We start from the raw sequence: 21,527 nt of genomic DNA on the forward strand, positions 1-21,527 counted from the left end.
TTCTACAATCCAGAAACAGCTGGGAGCTCTGCTTTTAGGCAGTGCCTGAATCTATATATTAGTATTACCAAGACCAGCAGCTGTTTTTTTCTCTCACTTTAATGAAATACTCCAGAAAATGTCTGTTATAAAATAAACAACCAAAAATATTTTGAATTGACTGTCCAATTACATTGCAGACTTTCAGTTTGAAATTGTGTGTATTTAGAGGAGGGTTTCTCTTTCCATCTGCCCAACCCCCTCCCTCTCTCACGACACATGCGACTCCTGAGATCCCAGTGATCCCGTCTTGCCACCATCGCCTTCTGGCTCGATCCTTCAGGATAAATTCTATATATGTAAAATTTATATCCAGAATGTATATATTTCTGTAAAGCTGCTTTGTGATGATGTACATGGTTAAAAGCATTTTACAGGTAAAATTGAATTTAATTGTACAGCGCCCTCCACAATTATTGGCACCCCTCATTAAGGTATGTTCTTAGGCTTCTAATAAATACATTTTTTTTATAAATAATGTAGGACAACAATGCCAAAAAAAGAGAAAACTCCAACCTTTAATTCAAGTGCATTTATTCAGTGGGAAAAAATCACACATTAAGAAATAATTCTTTTACATGAACTCATGTGTGCCACAATTATTGGCACCCCTGATGTTAATACTTTGTACAACTCCCTTTTGCCAACAAGACAGCATTTAATATTCTCCTATAACATTTCACAAGATGGGAGAATACAGAGAGAGGGATATTCGACCATTCCTCTTTGCACAATCTCTCTAAATCATCCAGAGTCCTGGGTCCTTTCCTATGCACTCTCCTCTTCAGCTCACCCCACAGATTTTCAATTGGGTTGAGGTCTGGGGACTGAGATGGCCATGGGAGGAGCTTGATTTTGTGTCTGGTGAACTATTTTTGTGTAGATTTGGCCACATGTTTAGGGTCATTATCTTGCTGAAAGACCCAGTGACGACCCGTCTTCAGCTTTCGGGCAGAGGCCACCAGATTTTGATTTAAAATGTCCTGGTATTTCAAAGAGTTTGTGATGCCATGCACCCTAACAAGGCCTTTGGAAGAGAAACAGGCCCACAGCATCACCGATCCTCCCCCATACTTCACAGTGGGCATGAGGTGCTTTTCCACATACTCATCTTTTGTGATGTATTAGAGTATTTGTTGCCAAAAAGCTCAATCTTGGTCTCATCTGACCAAAGCACACGGTTCCATTTGAAGTCCCAGTACCACTTAGCGAACTCCAGATGTTTACGTTTATGCTTGTAAGTGAGAAAAGGCTTTTTCTGTGCATGCCTCCCAAACAGCTTGTTGGCATGTAGATAGCACCTGATGGTTGTTATGGAGACTTTGTGACCCCAAGATGCTACTCTTTGATGCAATCCTCTAACAGTGAGCTTTGGAGAACTTCTTACTTCTCTTACCATCCTCCTCACTGTGCACGGTGGCAAGATAAACTTGCACCCTCGCCAGGCTTGTTTGCCACTGTTCCAGTTGTTTTAAACTTCTTGATGATTCCTCTGACTGTAGATATGGGCCGGTGTAGGCGAGTGGCTATTTTCTTGTAGCCATTGCCTGACTTATGAAGGTCGACACACATCTGCCTTACTTGAATGGTGTGTTCTCTTGTCTTTCCCATGTTGAAGAGTGGATAAGAGAAATAGGCCTCTGTGTCACATCATATTTATACCCCAGGGAAACAGGATGTGATGAATTACTAATTAAAGGTTCCTAGATACTCTGATCAACTTTATAAACTACAGTAGAAATGACAGAAATGCTTCAATTACATTTATTTTCTAGGAATTGTTATGGATGCCAATAATTGTGGAACAGGTGATTTTATGAAAAATAATTATTTCTTAGTCAGGGATTTTTTTTTTTAATTCACTTGATTTAAGTGTTACATTTTTCTACAATTTTCAGTGTGAGATTATGCTTCTGCAATAAAAATTGAATTTATTTTAAGGCTTTTAACACATCTTAACCGGGGTGCCAATAATTGTGGAGGGTGCTGTATTTTATTGTCATTAAATTGTATGAGTCGACATACAGAGAGAAGTTGAAGTGGATCAGAGGACTACAGCAGAAGCAACAATCCATGGAGGAAAACAAGAGATGATTTTTGACCCCAGTAGGACTCACAGTCCCACGCTGATCAATCTGTGCTCTTCTGCTAGTGTGATCATGGAGACAGTCTTGGGGTGCACATGACAGAGGATCTTATCTGTGCCAGAAAATCCCAACCGTGTCTCACTTTCCTGCAGAGACAGGAGAGCAAACCTCACCCCTCCGAGCTTCAATACATTTAGGGGAACCATAGACAGCATCCTGTGCAGCTCTGTGAGTATCTTCTCTGATAAATTGCATTCTGTGTCAAAGCCCAAGCCGCTAGAACACATAATGAAAACCACTGGAACCATCATCAGAGTTTCTCTTCCCTCAGTTGAGGATCTTTACCAGAAAATATGAATTTAAAAAAAACTACCCACTTTATGCATGTTCCCTCCCATCCTGCTAACAGAATATTTAATAATCTGCTCATCTACATGAGCTAGAAAGCTTTCCAGAAAGGTCCACAAAAAAGACTTCTTATTCCCAGCAACCATTTTTATCTGTGCAAAATGGGACAAAGTGGTAGGGATGAGTGAAAGAAAATAGATAGATAGATAGATAGATAGATAGATAGATAGATAGATAGATAACCTTGGTGTGTTAAAGTCTTTCTCCTTTCTACACAAGATGGCATAGTCCGTTATCTTACTGTGGGCCAAGTACTAGGATCCTGCACACACACCCCAGAGAAATAGACTTCTGTCATTATATAAATAACACTTTACACAATTATACAGGCTCAATCTGTTCTTCAGTCATACATACATAGTACATTTATACTCACCGATCAGCCATAACATTAACACCACTGGCAGGTGAAGTGAATTACATTGATTATCTCGTTACAGTGGCACCTGTCAAGAAGTGGGAAATATTAGGCAACAAGTGAACAGTCAGTTCTCGAAGCATTGTTGCCAACTTAGTGACTTTTTTAAATAAAAAAAGCGACTAATGACAAATCTTGTCAGTTTTTGGACAAATCTTAGCTACTTTCGAAAGACGATATCTTTGTCTCCAGAGGATTAAAAGGTTTATTCGCTACAGGGCAGATGAGGCCGAATCATCCCTGACTGAAAACGAAACATCCTTCTTGTGGTTGGTTTCCCAGGCAGACAGAGGCTGTGCACTGTGGGAGAGAAAAAATAAGGAAAACACCTTGTTTCTTCAAACTTTCTGTCTTACTAATCATTTTATATGTAAATATAGTAACTATCACTGCACGGTTGTTTTCTTTAAAATTATGTGCATGCTGATTTTGTCAGATGACACTGAGGTTATAAAATAGGAATTTTCTCAGTGCAGAGCAGCAGCATGAAAATGGCTTGGATGTGACTGCTGGTGAACATGTTGTTTTAATGGGCCACGTTTTAGTCACTATTTCATACTCGTTCCATTGCCTGATAACAGAAACGGAAAAAAATGGAAACGAGAACAGCTTTATTGGGAATTAGGCTGTACTAAAATCATGTCCGTTGGCAGCTATGAGGTCACTGAGGTCTGGACCTCAGTATTTTTTTTAGAACTAAAAAATAATAATAATTAAAAAAAAGTTTAAACCTAAAGACAACTGGATAAAAAGCAAACTTCTCTGATAAGATGACTGCATGCTGCCCAAACACATCTTCTCGCCAGCCATCATCACGTGGTCCACCTTGAAGTCTTTTTTTTGTTGATGTTATCAACTGTACATTGATGGAGACTTGAATGCAAAGTGTTTTGCAGAAATTGCACACCTTCAGCTCTTCAGTAAGCTCACTGATCTTCAAACTGTCCAAAGGGAGCCACTCTCACCAGCAGAAAGTGGTCTTCAGGTGATGAGAAAGCTGGGGAACAATAGTCTGTTAAGGGGGGGGAAGAAAGGAGGGAAGGGGGAAGAAGGGAAAAAGAGGAAAAAAAAGGAAAAAAGAGGGGAAGAGAAAAGATTATTAAGGGCTTAGCTTATGATTTTTAAGTATTGAACCATGGTAAACATTAGTTGTGAATAATTTTTAAAAAATAATTTTTCTATTTTCCCATAAATATATTTGACTTTGGTATCGCCGGTTCGAATCCCACCTTCGGCGAAACAATTTGACATTCAGTACAATTGTAATATTTCATCAACTTTTATTAATATTGATATTAAACATGTTCCATCAAGTACTGTTGGCTTTTTTTAAAGGGTTTTGGTTGTTAAAGGTTTTTGATTGAGTGACAGCTAGTGTAAAGACTGACAAGTGTCTTTTGAATCACATCAGATTACGTTATATACCATGTTAACACTGATTAAAATAGATATTTGCCTCATATTTTCATCCAAAGTGTTTTTGCTATCCATGTGGTGTTAAAGGTATATTCTTCAAAGATTGTATTATATTAGCTTTTGTAGAATCCTTATTATAAAAACCTTAATTAAAAAAATATATATATATGAAAGTGCTTAAGTCACAAAAAGACCCATTTTGATATATTTAAAAAAAATTATTTCACATTTATTCATAGAAACATATTTCACATTTATTCAAGATCACACAAAGAGTTGGGGCAGCGTGTCCCCCAAAAAAATAACAACATATTTACACATTCAAAACAACAACAGCTCCTCTCTAGTGCAAACAAACAGTCTGCAGCCTGCCCTCAAACAAGAACAACAAATCACAGACTGTACCTTTAAGGAGGAGTCCTACACTTTTTTTAATTCATATAATTAAACAGTGAATTAATGGCACTGTAATATTCATAATTAATGAACAGCATTCACCAGCTTGCTTCAGCTTTACTCACTTGCGGGTCAGGATAAGCCTGAACATCTGGGCGTGCGGCAGGTCCAGCTGCTCCCGGACAGCTTGACTGGTCGACAAGTAATTCAGGGAACAGACCGTGCACCTGAGGGTTTCGGTCAGCATCAGGTAATACCTGTCAATGTCCAGGACTTTATGGGCCCTTTTATGGACACCATATCCAGTCAGCTGCTTTCCACAGGAGGGGAAGAAAACTCTCACTTTCCACAGGTGGTAGAGCATCCACACCATCAGCCTGTGTGTGAAAAAGCGGTCTGGAGTCGGGGTCTGGTGGTAAATGAGTGCTGGGACTGGGGGCTCATACCACAACTTCAGATCCGCTCGTAGTCTGCCAGACTGGAATATGGTGTTGGCAATCCAGTGCTGGTCCTGTGTGGGGATCGTCTTCCTCAACTCCCCTGGCAACCAAAATGAAGCTCCATCTCCTGCTTCATCCTGATAGGTTGAAGATAAAATAAGAATTAGTTTTATGCATGAATACAAGTTAAAACTCAGCAAATAAAATGCAGACACACACATATGCACGCACACATAAACACACACACACACAGACACACTCAAGTAATCTGTGTGACTTCTGTAGTGTGTTATTCCTCCCAGGCTGCTGGTGTGGGTATCGCCATGTGGACATGCAGGAGGAGGAAGAGGAGCAGGGCTTGGGGTCCTCACGGAGGATGCAGCAGAGGGAGCAGGGCTTGGGGTCCTCACGGAGGATGCAGCAGAGGGAGCAGGGCTTGGGGTCCTCACGGAGGATGCAGCAGAGGGAGCAGGGCTTGGGGTCCTCACGGAGGATGTAGCAGAGGGAGGAAGAGGAGTGGGGCTTGGGGTCCTTCTGGCCACTAGATGTGGCTTCAAAGAGGCTGACTGCACCCCGCCAAAATGTTGCTTGGTGAACTGAAAGCAGTTAACATTCAGTAAGACTTCAATGAAAACAGACACAGAACACTTAAAGCTCAAGTGGGATGGCATCATTCAAAGCAATCAGTATAAATCATATTCACCGCTGACAGGCTTGGAGGAGGCCGCAAGAAAGTCTTCTGAGCAGCTGCAGGGGCCACAGATCCCTGACTGGCTGGCGCTGGCTCTCCTGCCGCTGGTGACTGTGTGGCAGGCTGCTAAAATGGAATTACAGAATGGGAAGAGATAGTTAACAGCAGATGAGCATGTTTTAGTACCACAAAAGCTTGAAGAATCAGTCAGCACATCACATAGCTCACCTTTGTGGTATGGAAACCACAAGTGCAGCCTGTGGGCCCACCAAAAAGTGTTGCCTGCCCACGTGTCTGGAGGGGGCATTTCTCTATCTACAATGACATCATTATCGCTCAGTCAAGAATGAGTTACTCAGTGTTCAACATACTAACCTCTGTTAAGCAGTCAGTACTGTCTTCCTACTTTACCTTTTGATAGAGGTCGTGCCATTTTTTTGCCTTGGCGCTGGTCTGTTACCAGAGCGCCAAACTCCACTGGAGGCAAAAGTTCTCAATCTCGCCATCCACTCCCCCTCCCCCATGCCTTTATGGCTCTTACTCATCTGAATGAAGAAAACGTAAAAATAAAGACAGTGATCACAATTTCCATTTATATAACGATAGAGAAATAGCTTGGATACACACATTAACACCCTTTATTCTTACACTAATGCTGGGACTGGTGCACATTTACTGTAAACAAGCCATATGCTTACACTAATGCTGGGACTGGTGCACATTTACTGTAAACAAGCCATATTCTTACACTAATGCTGGGACTGGTGCACACTTACTGTAAACAAGCCATATTCTTACACTAATGCTGGGACTGGTGCACACTTACTGTAAACAAGCCACATTCTTACACTAATGCTGGGACTGGTGCACACTTACTGTAAACAAGCCATATTCTTACACTAATGCTGGGACTGGTGCACACTTACTGTAAACAAGCCACATTCTTACACTAATGCTGGGACTGGTGCACACTTACTGTAAACAAGCCATATTCTTACACTAATGCTGGGACTAGTGCACACTTACTGTAAACAAGCCATATTCTTACACTAATGCTGGGACTGGTGCACACTTACTGTAAACAAGCCATATTGAGGTAACATTACAAGAGAATGCTAACAAATAAAATGCTAAACAAATTCAAACTATTGTTGGTTTATCATTGAATATCAACACTGAGTCAAGATAAATAGCCTAACGCACGTTTATAATCAACCATCATATTACCATCGTGGCAGAAGTTAATGTCCAACCACAAAATTACCATCGTAGCATAGGTTAAATATAATGTCCATCCTTACGTTAATATTATGCTAACATCATTCATATGTAAATCTATGCCTTTTGATCATCATATTTGCTTTCTTTACGTCAATAACAGTAATTTCGCAAAAACGCTGACATGCCATTGAATTGATATATGATCATTTTCCACAGGTATTAAACGTTAGCAAGACAGTAAACTTATCTGACAATCGTTTGTTCGTTGCTGAATTTACACAAAGTTTTTACAGAAAACTTTTATTCATAATATGGTCTTACTTTTAGTATTGCTGGACTGATGACGACAGCCGCTGAAAAAAGTGAACTGAGCGAAGATTCTCCGTTGCAAGGTACGCACAATCCAATGTGAGATTGGAGAGAGGCGCAGCGATTGGCTTGTGAGATTGGAGAATCCAATGTGAGATTGGAGAGAAGCGTAGTGATTGGCTGTGACATTGGAGAGAAGCGTAGCGATTGGCTGTGACATTGGAGAGACTGGACTCATAGAAACAGACTATCGCTGGAGCCTTAACGCTTTCTCAGCTGCTGAAGCTTGGGGCCACAGCAGAACCTTGAAGCTTCTGCACTGAGCCCCAAAACAGCCCCCAGAAACTGCTGTAACGTCACTCACAACTTTAGTTCCTAGCTGCAGTTAGCTTCTGTTTACTATTTGTCTCGCAAAAATTGGACACGCATTTTAAATAATGCAGTGTGTCAATTGTAGAGTGGGCTGTGGATTCTGGCTACTTTCTCATCTGAGCTAACAAAAACACTGGACAGGCCAAGACCTCAAGAGACAAACCATAAGCACCATGAGTGACCTCACCACACTGTCCTGCACGTATACTGGATCAGTTTGGTGTGTCCACTGGTGTCGACAAAAGCCTGGATCAAGACCAGATTTTCTGATGCTGTTTGATGAAGTCACTGAAAGTGTCACCAAGGATCAACTGCCTCGTTCACAATTTTCCATAAAACTTGATAAAACGAGTAAGAAAGTGGATCTGCTCATCTCCCCTGCTGCAGTGACAGACTCTGCACTGTACTACTGTGCTCTGGGGCCCACAGTGACAGGAAACCCAACTACACTGTACAAAAAGCACTACACATGACTGGACCAGAACCGTGCTTTTCTCATAAGATGGAGCTATTTATATGTTCACATGCACATTCTAACTGCCTGTATGTCAATTTGCTTTCGGATGATCAACCATCATTTTTGTCCTGATTATAAACTGTTAATGTTTAATTTGGATTTAGACCTAAATACTAATCCTCACCTCTAACTTCTTAAAAATACTAATGATTAGTTAAAACTTTGCTTTTTTTTATTATTTACTTCATTAACAATAATTATGTGCAAAATATATTCGTGGCCACCATATAGCCTGTAAAATTATTCTTGAAGTTGTAGCACAGTAATGATCCACTGAAAGCCTCGCAGTGTTTCTCACACACAGGTGAGACTTGCATGCTCCAGATATACTGATGATGCCCCAAGGATAATTTTTTTCTGATTTAAAAAAAAATAATCACATTTTATTTATTAACTGATTCTGCAGAAATGTCTTCATTCTTTTTTGTTGGTGGATGCAAGAAAAAGAGAGCTGAGAGAGGAGGGGCAGAGCAACAGCAACACTAACTGAGAGAAGAAACTGGTAAAGATTCTCCTTTCCTATTCATGTTTGGATGTTAATTACCCATTAACATACATGTCAACCTTTGGTCAATCAAACCTGTATAACCAACCTCCAAAATCCGTATTTCCCTTATAAAATCCGTATAAGATGCAAATTAAAATAATTTACCTAAAATTTGAATGATAATTAACAATGATAATGGCACTGGTCTCCTAAGCCAGGGACTATGGGTTCGAGTCCCATCTGGGGTGTGAGGTCAGCAGAGTGGTGCAGCGGGAGCGTGCTGGGCCCATAACCCAGAGGCTGATGGATCAAAACCATCCTCTGCTAGCTGGTGGTCTTTTTACTCCAACGTTTTCCAGAAGGCAGCTATTGCAGGCTCCAGACCCACAGAAAGTGAGAGGTCAGCAGCGGGAGCGTGCCGGGCCCGGAGGTCGATGGATCGAAACCATCTTCTGTCGAGTCTGCCAAATTTTACTCCAACGTTTTCCATGACCCAGTGATTGTGGGTTCGAGACCCGTGTGGGGTGTGCAGAGTGGCGCACCGGAAGCGCGCTGGGCCCAGAGCCCAGACGCCGACACAGTCCGCTGCTCTTTCTAGCCACTTTTCTTCCCAAAATTCCCAGCAGAGGCAATAAACGTCATCTATCTGTCTTACTAGAAATTTGGTGGCTGGCCTCAAAAATTGTCCATCAGGAGGCCTGATTTTCAGTGCTCTGTCACTAGTTTGCCATTGGTCAGTGCTTTGTATCACGCAGACAGGCACATAGGCATTATGGGAGTGAAATAAGGCCCACCGCATCTACCAATTGTTGTCACAGTATGTTACCCATGTGTACGACTCACAGATCAGAGCTCTTTGGGTAGCAAAGATCCTGGTCAGTGAATCAGGAAAAATCAGAGTGATTTCATGGTTTTCTAACTTTTTTCCACATGTTCTTCTTAAGCACAAGACATAAAACGTAATTAATCAAGTGCCCTGAATTGTACACATACAGTCGTTCATTTTCTGTACCCATGAGCTATCTCAGGGGTAACCCAGACACATTAACACCTCTGGGCTATTCAGAGTTTTCGCTTGACCTACTCTAGGTCTAGGAACTGGGGCAGGAACCCGGAGCACCCGGTGCCAATCCTCACAGGCACGAAGAGAGCATGCATGCTCCAGGCATAAAGGCTGCCGGTCACCCACTAGGCTCAAGCCCAGACCCTGCTCGGTGTGAGTTGACACTGCTAACCACCGCAACATTATGCGGCCTATGTAAATTCAGTACAAAGCTGTGCTTTCCAGTGTAAAATTGCTTGGCTACGACTGGCAGTGTACATGCTTCCAAAGAAAAGTCTACTTACTTAAGTCGGGGTAAAATGCCTTGTGAGCAATTTGTGACTGGAATGAGGACGTGCTGATATTAAAGCCGGACGTTGCAAGCGTTTGACTTTGGTGCAGACCCAGCAAATTATTTCAAACTGAGCAAACACAAAAGAAGTTTCTGTCACGGAGATGAGAGACGGCTGAGGAACGAGCCTAGCTATTTTTGAGTGGCTGCCCTTTTTCGTCGGGTTGTGGCAGAGCCCCAGTAGCCTAATGGATAAGGCACTGGTCTCCTAAGCCAGGGACTGTGGGTTTGAGTCCCATCTGGCGTATGAGGTCAGCAGAGTGGCGCAGCGGGAGCGTGCTGGGCCCATAACCCAGAGGCAGATGGATCGAAACCATCCTCTGCTAGCTGGTGGTCTTTTTACTCCAATGTTTTCCAGAAGACAGCTATTGCAGGTGAGGAGTGGGCAAGGAGATGTTCTGATTATTTAACAGATTGTCAGCTACACAAGAAATCCTGCCTCAGCCAGCCCCAGGATGTTTGTGCGCCGCCACCAGCCTTCCATCCCCTGCCCCTGGCCCAGTGGTTTGAGGAAGTGTATGCCAAGGATGGTTTCGGCTGTGGACCTCCACTGTGCGTTTGGATGTGTTCCACTTCATGAGGCGGTTCGCTGACGGTCTCACCACAGAACACCATCCACTGTATGGTACGTTCTGTTCTAAATTGTCAAGCACAATTTTTGAGTGGGACAAGCAGGATATCTGTCATCTGAAGGAGGCCAAGCAGGCAGAGCTGAAGAAGAAACATCCTGGCTATGAGCCAACAGATGCTCAGGTGTTGGCAACCATCAGCACAAGTGAGCTAGCGAGGCACTGCCGCAGGAGAACCCAAGGGGTAGAAGAGACCCGTGCACTCATCAAAAGTCTGCTTGACTCCATGTGGCAGCTGGTGGACAGCACTGGACTGCACCTCATCAATCACAAGAGCATGCCTCGAGTGTGGGAGATACAGCAGAAACACCTTGCCTGCATCCAGGATCCACCAGGAGTGCAACTGTACACCAACATTGGGTCAGGGGTGGAGAAAGGGGACAAGACACTTGACACTATTTTTTCCTCTTTTTCTCTTCTTTTCCCCCTTCTTTCCCCCATTTTCTTATTTTTCTTTTTTCTTTTCTTCCCCCCTTCTTACAGTCCATTATGCCCCTCGCCTGGCCGGGAAGGCAGCTATGCCAGCCACTATACCACCAATGCTGCAGACCTACCCTGGGGACACATGCCTAAGTGCCATTGCTTCTGTATTTGAGGCCCAGGCAACAGCTGATTGGCCCAAGAGCTGAGGTTTCTGTAGTGTAGTGGTTATCACATTCGTCTCACCCGTGAAAAGTCCCTGGTTTGAAACCGGGCAGAAACAGCGGTGGGTTGGTTTATTTATTTATTCATTTTTTGAGCGACTGCTGAGCTGTGATCTCTGCTCTGACTGTGCCAACTACAGAAGCAAGTGTTTGCTTTTCACCAGCCAAGGTATGGACACATTTACTGAACAAATCTTACACAGTGACTCTCCAGTTCTCTGTTTGTGGACAAACATACACCTGTCGCTTGTTGCCAACGAAAGGAAAACACACAGGAGCCTGTGTTGTTCACGGCTTCATGGGTCGACCGTGCGCAGGAGCAAACTGATGTCATTCAAACCTGCAAACAACTACTTATGGTACGTTGCTCGTGGAAAGCGGAAGGAACAGTCCTCAGTCACCTCCTTGGCCCGTCCAAACAAGGCATTTGATTTCTTACCGTGATGTTGCAGCGCTTTTCGCTGCTGAACCTCGTCACAGTCGACCACCAGCTCATCTCTACGATGGCAAGGCCGTGCCCCTATTCTCGTGACAATTGTTTAAGTGTGACCCACGTTCTTCTTGAGGCCCAGGCAAGAGCTAACACACGCGTGGTTTCCGTATTGTATTGGTTACCACGTTCGCTTAACACGAGAGCAGTCCGCGATTCGAAACCGGGCAGAAACGGTGCTGGTTTTCTTGAACTTGGCAGCGAACAAATGTCGAGCTGCCATCTCTGCTCCGTCCATGTCTTTTGGAACAATCCCAGACCGAGACGCTGAAAAAGCTTTGCGTGTTTTCTGCTGTGCAGTGGTTTCCCCTTTCACCTGACAAGCGAATGGACACTCCTGAGAAACCTGGCAGAGCCATGCTTTGCCTTTTGAGCTCTGCTTTCGTTAACGTCCAGTTATCGCCTTGCTAAAATCAGGTACTCTCGAAACAGCCAGAAAGACAGACCCTTAATGTGACCGGATTGCTTTCTGTGGATTAGTGGTTGTCATGTTCTCCTACGTGCAGACGACCGTCGGGACAAAACCTCATTTGAACGGTTTCCCTGCCTCTCTGGTTTTCCATCAAGTTCCGTGACGGCTGCTTTAAAAACAAAATCGAGCATTAAATCTACATTTCTGTTGACTGTGGAAGCATGGACATTGCAATTGGTCACAAGGAGGTGGTGTTCTCAAATACCACTTGGTTGCTCGTTTACGGAGTGAGGTCAGGTCAACAGGGCTGCACACGGCATCAGAATGCTGCAAAGTGGCACTGACTCTGGAATGCTTCATCATGTATCAACGAGTATTTGCCAGCCAACATTCAGACACATGCTTATTAACTCTAAAGCCGTGACTGTGCAGTTCTCCGTTTGTGGAAAACAGGCAAAGTAGCTTGTCGCCAACGAAAGACAAACACGCAGGTGCCCGTGTCCTTCAAACACGCCCAGGTTTGCGCAAACTGATGCTATTCGACTACATGCAATGCAAGCGGAAAGCAGAAGGAGCAGCCCTCAGTCACCTCCCGATCTGTTCCTGCTGTTTCCTCCCAAGTGCCTCGCCACACTATCTGCCTTTCATCAGAGCAACGAAGTGTGAAAGGGTGTGCGTCGGCCCGGAATCGAACCCGAGTCAACTGCTTGGAAGGCAGCTATGCCAGCCACTATACCACCAACGCTGCAGGCCTACCCTGGGGACACATGCCTAAGTGCCATTGCTTCTGTATTTGAGGCCCAGCACTGCAAAAAATGCCCTCTAAAAAAATAAGAAATATATAGTGTTTTAGGGGGAAAATCACTTATTTTAAGCAAAATAATCTGCCAGTGCAGCAAGATAATGGGACTTGGTAAGATTTCTTAAAACAAGAAAAAAATATGCAAGTAGTAAGTGTACCAAAAATCTTAAATTAAGCATAAAAAGCTAGTTTTTATTTTACTTGTTAAGGTTTTCTCTCTTATTCTAAGCCATTTCTTCTGATTTTCAGTAATTATTGCTTAGAAACCAATTTCATCTGAGCAAATATTGCTCAAAATTAGAATTTAATAGGCTTAAAAACAAGGCAAATGTGCTTGATTCTAGCTTATTTAAAGGCTCAAAACAAGTTGTTTTTTCTTAGCTAGAATAAATTTCCTGTTTAGGTGTGATGAATGTAGGGGAAAAATAGATTGGACAAGAACTTCAGATCTGCATTTTTATTTTTATTATATCAACAAAATGCTGCAAAACACAAGTTGGCATGAGAGGCATAGCAGGCTATTGGGCAGCAAGGAATTAGAAGAGGGCCTTCAATGAACACAAAAATAAAACTTTGGTCTGTTTCACACAATGAATGTCTCAGGCACACACACCTCACTCACATGCACTAGCTAAGAAAGGCCTACCAGTCAGCTTTGGCACATTTAAAGGCCGTGGTTTGGTCTTTCTCATGAATCTTATCACCCAAGACCTCAGTCTGAAGGATCGAAAGAACAGATGCCACACATTTCGGGTACGTCATATGAAAAGCGTAGTAGTACGCCATGATGTATAGGACAGATTCCCCAAGACCGCTCCTAGGGAATGATGCGACAGGAGCATTTCCAACGCAGAAAAAGCAGTCTCCCTCTCCCACTAGGACAAACAGTGTGGCGAGTGGCCGTCTTCTTAGGTATACGCCTGGGTCCTCTGTGGGCTGAACATTAACACACAGTATTACTTAAATCCAGCCTCCTCCAGACACATACTGGATTAACTCAAACCTGCAAATAGAAATAACAAATAGAAAGTTGCAGAAGGTTATGGAATAAATTTTATTTACCGGTAGAACATGAATGAGTGCCTCTGATAGAGATGCCATCTTCTTTGGTGCAGGGTAACCGGAAGGGAACATAGCTGGCACTGAGATGATTAGATGGCTTGCTCATCTACCGGGGGGTGGAAGTAATTTGAATTATTCACAATTACTCAACAATAAACAGTGACAAGCCATCATCATGAAATTGGCCATTTCAGAAGGATTCCAAACCCTTACCAGCAGGAAGTCCCAGCGGGGGCTTCAGTGCCTTCTTGTAGACGCCATAAAAGGTGAGTTTGGTTCTGAAGTCTGCCCAACGCTCCCTCAGCTCTTTCATGTAGTGCATGTTGTCCTTCGCAACTATTCGTCGCAGCTCATCAAGAACCTAGGCATTTTATTGCAAAAAAAGTGGGTAAACACAACTCATGTTTTAACATACAGAGCTATAATTGTAATGAACATTAATTTTAAATGAAATTAGCAGGTACACAGATGAGTAAAGCTACACCACATTAACTTAATTTACATTCAAGCATTATCATTCTTACCTTTTAAGATGTTGATGGCCACACTGTCTAATTTTTCCATGACATCCATATTCCTGTTGTGAGCAAAGCAGTTTATTTTCGACAACTCATTTTAGACACTAATTTACCATCTTTTTCAAAACATGCAAGCCATATATTGGGCGGAGAATAGTGCAAAGTCACCCTATTGGATTTTTAACCAGGCAGAATTATTGTTTGGGGAAAGTATCCAATTAACACTTGACACATACAGCATGTCTGTAAGTCGGAGAATAGCCGCATTACTGCACACCAGAAACGACCAAAGCGACGGAAGTTATTATTTCTCTATGGAGGGCCGGCGAACTCAGCGACCAAAGCGAATTCGCCGGGGGCGAAGCGAAATGGGCGACCAGAGCGAATTTCAGAAGTTAAAAGTCAGTTAATATTATGTAATGAACTATGACACGGTTCAGCGAAAACCAATTGGAATGTTCATATCTTCGAATGTCCCAGGCTGACAAGCCAGAGCCGTTCTGTGATTAGCTAAATCAAACATGTCAATATCACGTCCAGAGCGAATTCATGGCGAAACTTCTTCAACGACCTCAGCTACTTGGTCGCTTTGGTCGTTTCTGGTGTACACGTACAGTTACTCAAAACAATCAATTGTATGTTCAGACCGAAAACGACCAAAGCGTGGTCAAGGACGCTGAAGAAGTTTCGCCATGAACTGGCTTCATTCGCTCTCAACGTGATATTGACATGTTTGATTTAGGTAATCACAGAATGGCTCTGGTTTGTCAACATGGGACATTCGAAGATATTAACATTCCAATTGGATTTCGCCAAACCGAGGAAAGAAATGCACCAGATATAACATTACACCGCCCAATGCTGATTGCTAAATCTCCGCTTAGCATGCTGTAGCTGATGTAAGCACAAAAATTAGTCTAGGAATTTACCATTTAGCTTAAGAACAATTACTTGTAATAAGGCACGAACACAACACTCACTATATATAGGCCTACTATAAAACTGACCAGTGGAGCACCATCTGCAAACCCGAGAGCAGAGTCCGTCTCTGAGCGGAGTGATGTCCGGGGGGGGGGGAACTAGCGGCTTGAAGTCACGTGTTATGCAGATGGGTCCCTAACTCGCTAACATGCAGACCAAAGGCAAAACCTAGAGCATATACTAAGGGCAGTGGCGATCCTCGAGTGATTTACTCCCTGGGCGAAACCCCCTGCTGGTAGTACTATGGTAGTAAAGTCTTTTTGATGACTAGTACAACGTTCCGCTGGCGGGATTGTGCATATTATGGGGCTACGACAAGTTAGGCACACACACACACTGATGACGTCACCTGCGCAACTTTGGTATAGAGGGCTACCGCATGACGTCACCGCGCCACGAGATTTTGTTAAGCGCCATATTGGAAGACCAAGTACACATCTATGCAAGTACATACATTCATAAAACAAACTACACCTGAAATGTAGCCAGGGCCGGTTCTGCCCTAATCTGGACCCGGGTGCAACATCGCGCACCCCCCCCCCAAAAAAAAAAACACCAGTCTAAATCAGGACAACCATCACATAACTATAACTATAGACATTTTATATCAACTATTTTAACTAAATGGGCTATAATAAATAAGCCTGCAGGCAGCCACGGCGGGCTGCCTCAGAAAACTAACCATTTGTCCTACCTTAAAACTCGTTTTGCATTTTCTGCCTCCTTTTTTGTATTTTCGACCCTCCGTTTATTTTCTTTCCTTTTCTGAAAACCCGATTTGTGTCCAGACATTTTGTTCTGCTACCAACGAACTAACTCGTCAGGTCTCGTCTCTCGAGCCCGCGATGATTCCCGTGGGAGGGGCAACAACTGATACATTTTTACAAACAACCAATAAACAGCCAATAGGGAGGTTGCAACGTTCAGGCTCTCCTTTGCTCAGAGACACTCAGTAATGCACTTATTCTGTCTCCTGGCAGAAAGCTCCTTGGTTTGCTTGTGTCTCAATCACAGCTGGTATTCTGTAGAAAGACTTCTTTTCACCTTTCCCATCAGCTTTGTTGGAACCCTAACACAGCACAAAAGTTTACCATTGTAGGTTTATGATGAATCAAGTGCCTCGTGGGTTTAAATTCCGCGCGCTGCCATTATTTCCCCCTAATCACGAGTTTGTTGGTCTTCCAATATGGCGCAGGGTTTGTTTACTTCCGGTTTCCGGTGACGTCAGTGAAAAGGGGAAATTGGGCTTCCCCATCCAAAATGTTCACACACACACACACACACACACGTCTTGTTTTTTTTTTTCGGGGTTTTTTTGGGGGGGACCTTTTTTTTGGGGGGTGGGACCGTTTTTTTTTTTCGCCCCCCCCGCGATGCCGCCCCGGGCGGCTGCCCGGTTGGCCCGCCCCCAGGACCGCCCCTGACTAAGGGATTCACGCTGCTATTCTGCCCGACCGTTGCCAACAAAAGACAGCGTATGCATGTATAAAATGTAATTAGCTGTGTACAATAAATCATGCGAGGTTACCACATAAGGCGAACATGTACCGTATGTGGTCTCCCCGTCAGGAAGTCCAGCAGCCAGTTGCACAGGGAGGTGTTGAGTCCCAGCTGGTCCAGTTTGTGAATGAGCTGCTGAGGAAGGATTGTGTTGAATGCTGAGCTAAAATCTATGAACAGCATTCTGGCATACAAGTCTTTTGAGTCTTATTCTTTCTTTTTTAAAATAAAGTAACCATTCCTAAATCTATTATAATACCATATGAGAGTACAAAATAAAAGGACCAAATTCCTATTTTTTATTCTCTAAAAAAAACCCCTTTTTTCAATTTCATTTAAAAAGCGCGTTAAATAAGAATAAAAAACTTATTTCCTAGACCATAAGACATGCTACAATATCAGATTGGTATATGGAGCCGAAAGAGCAAACTCCTATCCCAACTCCTTACTTTAAAAAAAAATCTGCTCGATATAACGCTCCCGTTTAGAGAACAAATCAAATTGATTAGAATAGATACTACACTTGATCCTGATCGAAATGCGGAAAAATGATAACTTACTGTAGCTAATGGCTTTAAATATACCACTTCCACATATTAAACTCCAGAAAGGTAAACATAGCTAGACTCCGCCCCCAACAGCTGGATCCTTTTGAAGAGAGACATCGGCTTTTGGGGCGTGTGGGAGATGCTTTTATGCAAAAAGATCAATAGTTCTAATATTCGTTGACTAAAAATGTTCAGCTCTGCCAGAGCAAAGCCTGCAAAAATATACTGAGCTCATTAACATTTCTCTCCACAGAAATCTTTAGTAAAAGACGAAAGACTTATGCGTCAATGAAGAAAAACCTGAGCTGCACTTAACACTGGATCAGGTTAGTGACACTGGATTGGAGGTGCAGAAAGCTGGTAGAGGGTAAGGTGGCCTGGACCAATCTCTCACACCTTTACAGCTTTATTAGCCATTGCACACAGGCAGAGAAATGTCTGACCAACGAGCTTTTTTGAAAGAAAGATCGATCGATCGATCGATAGATCAATAAGCAAGCGGGGTGTGGGGGTGTTGAATTTTGAAAAGGAACAGTTGAGTGCTGTGTGATCTGTCCAATATCACGGATGTAGGCCTATAAATTAAATATGAAAACATCAGCTGGAGTTTGATTATTGACAGGAACGCTGTTGACCCCAGCAGTAAGTGCTTTCCATACCACATTTTTTATTGATAAATGAGGGCTATTGCGTCATCCTCATTAGTATAGTGGACAGTATCTCCGCCTGTCACGCGGAAGACTGTGGTTCGATTCCCCGACGGGGAGGCTTTAAAATTTATTAACTTGCGCAGCAGGGGGATGGAGTGGTTCGCACTGCAAGAAGGTTCTGGGTTTGAGCCCAGCGGCTGGTGGGGGCCTTTCTGTGTGGAGTTTGCGTGTTCTCCCTGTGTCAGCTCTGGTTAACCCCACAGTTCAAAGACATGTAGTTCGGTTAACATGGGGGGGTGGTGTTGGGCTGAAGTGCCCTTGAGTGTATGCATATATAAAATGTTTGTGTATCTATATGAATGACCACATTTTGTGTCAATTAAATCTTATTAATAGTAACAGATCTAGATAAATCCAGTGACTATAGACCATACTTTAATATGCCTAAAGTCAATGTCAATTATGACTATTATGAATTGCCAATGGTAGACCCTCTGATGATGTTCTTCTAATATTCTATTTCTAAGTCGAGTAAAAGTCAGACAAAAAAAAGTTTTCTGTGTTTTTAGCTTTTAGGTAAATATCAGAAAATTGAGTTAGCTAATTTAATGGATGCCCGCTAACATATCTTTGCGCATGGAGCGTTAGCAAACCTCCCTCGTGATAGTGAGAACTGGCAGCCTGGATTTTTCCATTGGCTCGCGCGCTCGACCCCCAATCCAATGTTGCTTTGGTCGGTCAAAGTTATGAGGTTGCTGTGGGGTACTAAGACTAGACTAAATAACAAAATTAAATGATTCAGACATCCCTAGTCTCCCGGACGCTCTGAGAGTCTCCCCAGGAGCATGTAGACAGAGACAGGAAAGGCAGGAGAAACTTGATCTAAGTCTTATTTGGAAAGTTGTAAATTAAATTGGAATGACTGGCTATTGCTGATATGTGGTTTGATGTTGTGACATGTCAGTAAGTGTAGCAAACAATTGATTTGATTGATGTAGATTTATGATGTGAAATGTAAAGAACTATTGTTAATATGTGAATTGATGGTGTGAGATGTAAACAAGTAATGCAAATAATACGGTAGATTGATGAGATGTAAATACTATTGCTAATATGTGAATTGGTGGTGTATATTGTGAATAGGTTTTACAAATTACAGTGTAGATTGATGGTGAAACGTAGGCGTAATAAGTTACCAATATGTGCATTGATGTGAGATATAAATAACTAGGCCATAAGCTGATAAAATATGTATTAAACTGATGGTGCGATAAATAAAAATGTTTTGAGAGATATTGAACACTGTGAGTGAAGAAGAGCTCCCCCTCCTTACAAAAGCCAATTTAACCACTGTCTGACCCAATGGATTTTTGACCAAAATGCTCTGAACGGATCAAACTTTGGTGCGCGAACCAGAACGGAACCCGTTCCCTGTTGGTGGAAAAGGGCTACGTGTTGGTCGGTGCAAAGTCTTGTTGGGTCCATATCTTGTCTGACCAGTAGAGGGAGCGCACATGAACTCACCACCAGTGTCTTGTGCTGACTTGGAAGAGGAGGGGCCAAAAATTATGCAAAACCCTGCTTGGACGCTTTGCCTGCCCTCACGGAGCAGTCTACACCCTTGCAGGGTTACATCTCAGCCAGGCAGAGAAGCTCATACTTACCTGGCAGGAGCCACACCATGATCAAGAAGGTGGGTTGCCCAAATTGAGGCTTAGCTATTGCACTCAGGCTGTGCTGACCTTTGTGAATTCCTTGAATGCAGGAATCTCAACTGCATAATTTTTAGTTGTGGGGCACTGCGTTTGCGCTCTCCCCTTTCACATAATTCTATTGCAGTCAAAGATGGAGCTGTTTGTCTTTCTAAAGTTTTTCTTTTCTTAGCATTCAGATGTTTTATACCAAAAGCTGCTGGCTGTTTGGAGTCTTTGAGAAACTAGGAGGACTATGCTCTTAAGAATATAATGTGGAAAAAATCTCTCTGGTTCTGTGTATAGATAGTTTTCACATGACGTTACAGAGTCGGGGATTCCCTAGTGGTGGCCATTTTGGGGGTCCAGCTTACTGTACGGGTCACTGAACACACATTGTAATGCGCGAGTACAAAGTCTTCAAAAGAACCCAAGCAGCCTATTTAAAGCTAGTAATGGTGCACACCTGTTGTATTCACGGCTGTCGTAATAGGTCAGATGATGACATCAAGTGGAGCTTTTAGGGAATTCCCACTGTACGGGAGCACAAAGGCGAGCGAACAAACTCAGCATACAAAGGAGAAATCTATGGCTTGCGAGAATCAACCGCAAGGATTATCAGCCTTCCAAACACAGCAAAGTCTGCTCCGATCATTTTATAAGTGGTAAGTTGTTTAAATAAACATTTAAGTTTGTTTTTGGAAACCAAAACATCATGTGAACAATCTCTGGAGAATGCCTAACTGGAACTGCTGAGTGTACGTTTACATTGTAATGTACACTTAATATCGCTCGTTTGTCACGTTTCTATTTGAAACTTGTCACTTCACTCACGCAAGGGTCATTTTTGAAAAACATTTTAGGTCTATTCTGTATGATTTGATTTGTGTTTGGGATGCAAACAGCGCGCCTTTTGGTGGATGCCGCCTGAATCGCGCAGATCCGATTTTTTTTTGGGGGGGGGGGTTGGAGTGTCTGATTATAATTTCAAAGTAAATTCTGTATTAAAAGTACTAAATAAGCAAATCTGTTACAGTCCATGAAACAGGAAGTATAAGGATGAGAAAAAAAAACAGTTTAAATTGGAAAGCTGCGCACATTTGCGCAGCCCGAGCGGTGTGCAGGACTGCGCATATGTGCGCAGCTTTCCGATTTAAACTGTTTTTTTCTCATCCTTATATTTCCTGTTTCATGGACTGTAACGGATTTGCTTATTTAGTAATTTTAATACAGAATTTACTTTGAAATTATAATTAGACACTCCAAACCCCCCCCCCCCCCCCAAAAAAAAATCGGATCTGCGCGATTCAGCCGTGAAAAAGGCGGCATCCGCCAAAAGGCGTGCTGTGAATATATAAAGTTGTATATATCAGACAGCCTTTAAAGTTTGATGAAGTCAGTTTCA

At 42.8% G+C, this 21,527-nt stretch overlaps 3 non-coding genes across 3 annotated transcripts; 1 reads left to right on the plus strand and 2 right to left on the minus strand.

Moving 5' to 3' along the window:
• Positions 1 to 17,601: 17,601 nt before the first annotated feature.
• Positions 17,602 to 17,786, minus strand: LOC132898400 (U2 spliceosomal RNA). Its single transcript, XR_009656508.1, has one exon. It is a non-coding gene; the product is annotated as a U2 spliceosomal RNA (small nuclear RNA).
• Positions 17,787 to 17,974: 188 nt separating this feature from the next.
• LOC132895783 (U5 spliceosomal RNA) lies at positions 17,975 to 18,089 on the minus strand. The gene has a single exon (XR_009655833.1). It is a non-coding gene; the product is annotated as a U5 spliceosomal RNA (small nuclear RNA).
• Positions 18,090 to 20,087: 1,998 nt separating this feature from the next.
• On the plus strand, positions 20,088 to 20,251 carry LOC132896863 (U1 spliceosomal RNA). Its single transcript, XR_009656189.1, has one exon. It is a non-coding gene; the product is annotated as a U1 spliceosomal RNA (small nuclear RNA).
• The last annotated feature ends 1,276 nt before the right edge of the window (positions 20,252 to 21,527 follow it).

The sequence above is a fragment of the Neoarius graeffei genome, chromosome 1 (assembly GCF_027579695.1).
Source record: "Neoarius graeffei isolate fNeoGra1 chromosome 1, fNeoGra1.pri, whole genome shotgun sequence".
NCBI lineage: Eukaryota > Metazoa > Chordata > Actinopteri > Siluriformes > Ariidae > Neoarius > Neoarius graeffei.